Source organism: Schistocerca piceifrons, chromosome 5, assembly GCF_021461385.2.
Source record: "Schistocerca piceifrons isolate TAMUIC-IGC-003096 chromosome 5, iqSchPice1.1, whole genome shotgun sequence".
NCBI lineage: Eukaryota > Metazoa > Arthropoda > Insecta > Orthoptera > Acrididae > Schistocerca > Schistocerca piceifrons.
The window spans coordinates 675,713,201-675,715,385 of record NC_060142.1 but is presented as its reverse complement, the minus strand read 5'-3'; positions in this window follow the sequence as shown (position 1 = coordinate 675,715,385).

Here is a 2,185-nt window from a genome sequence, read left to right as displayed (position 1 = left end):
GTGGGCACATGGGACCGACCGACCGCCATGTCATCATCCGCCATTGGCGTCACTGGATGCGGTATGAAGAGGTGTGGGGTCAGCACACCGCTATCCCGCCCGTTGTCACTTTTCGCAACCTGGAGCAGCCACTTCTCCGTCAAGTAACTCAGCTGACATCACGAGGCCGAGTGTAAACCGTTCCGGTCCTCTCACCAACGAAAAATCCGTCGCACTACCGGGAATCGAAGCCGGGTCCTCCGCATGGCAGTCAGCCACCCTCATCACCGACCTATCGAGGTGGACGTCCGTCAGACAAGTTTTCGTTATTTTACACATTTGTCGCAAACTCGGGGCAACACAAGCGAGTAATTAGCTCAGGACTGGTTGCGTACAGACAATACCATAGACGTACACATTTCACAACCAGCACGCGTAGCGTAGTGTGAGAGCGGGACGTACAATCTCTGAGAAGAGATTCTCGTCACACTTCGTCTCAAGGTGGTGCCCAAACGGAGTCTTCCCCAAAAGGCGCACAGCAGACGGTGGAAAAACTGGCGCAGCGCGACAGCCGCGGCTAGGGTTTGACGGACGCAGCGGCACGCAGGTGGTTGCGGGTCGCTGACGGCCGGTACCGCACACGGCAGTCGGCTCTGAGCAAGGTCGCCCAGCCGGCGGTCGCCCAGACACACACAACTGCATGCGGCGCGACTCTCGTCTCTCTACATGGAAGTAGGGACGGCGGTTATCGCTGAAACAACCCGTTTTCGGCTATGTCGGTTTTTCCAACGCCAGTGTAGAAACCGCTCAAAATAACCGATTCTGAAATAACAGGTTATCGGTTTTTATCCCTATTACACTACTGGCCATTAAAAATGCTACAACAAGAAGAAATACAGATGATAAACGGGTATTCATTGGATAAATATATTATACTAGAACTGACATGTGATTACATATTCACACAATTTCGGTGCATAGATCCTGAGAAATCAGTACCCAGAACCACCACCTCTGGCCGTAATAAAGGCCTTGATACGCCTGGGCATTGAGTCAAACAGAACTTGGATGGCGTGTACAGGTACAGCTGCCCATGCAGCTTCAACACGATACCACAGTTCATCAAGAGTAGTGACTGGCGTATCGTGATGAGCCAGTTGCTCGGCCACCATTGACCAGACGTTTTCAATTGGTGAGAGATCTGGAGAATGTGCTGGCCAGGGCAGAAGTCTAACATTTTCTGTATACAGAAAGGTCCGTACAGGACCTGCAACATGCGATCGTGCATTATCCTACTGAAATGTAGGGTTTCGCAGGAATCGAATGCAGGGTAGAGCCACGGGTCGTAACACATCTGAAATGTAACGTTCACTGTTCAAAGTGCCGTCAATGCGAACAGAAGGTGACCGAGACGTGTAAGCAATGGCACCCCATACCATCACGCCAGGTGATACGCCAGTATGGCGATGACGAATACACGCTTCCAATGTGCGTTCACCGCGATGTCGCCAAATACGGATGCGACCATCATGACGCTGTAAACAGAACCTGGATTCATCCGAAAAAATGACGTTTTGCCATTCGTGCACCCAGGTTCGTCGTTGAATACAACATCGCAGGCGCTCCTGTCTCTAATCCAGCGTCAAGGGTAACCGCAGCCATGGTCTCCGAGCTGATAGTCCATGCTGCTGCAAACGTCGTCGAACTGTTCGTGCAGATGGATGTTGTCTTGCAAACGTCCCCATCTGTTGACTCAGGGATCGAGACGTGGCTGCACGACCCGTTACAGCCATGCGGATAAGATGCCTGTCATCTCGACTGCTAGTGATACGAGGCCATTGGGATCGAGCACGGCGTTCCATATTACCCTCCTGAAACCACCGACCCCATATTCTGCTAACAGTCATTGTATCTCGACCAACGCGAGCAGCAATGTAGCGAAATGATAAACCGCAATCGTGATAGGCTACAATCCGACCTTTATCAAAGTCGGAAACGTGATGGTACGCATTTCTCCTCCTTACACGAGGCATCACTACAACGTTTCACCAGGCAACACCGGTCAATTGCTGTTTGTGTATGAGAAATCGGTTGGAAACTTTCCTCTTGTCAACACGTTGTAGGTGTCGCCACCGGCGCCAACCTTGTGTGAATGCTCCGAAACGCTAATAATTTGCGTATCACAGCATCTTCTTCCTCTCAGTTA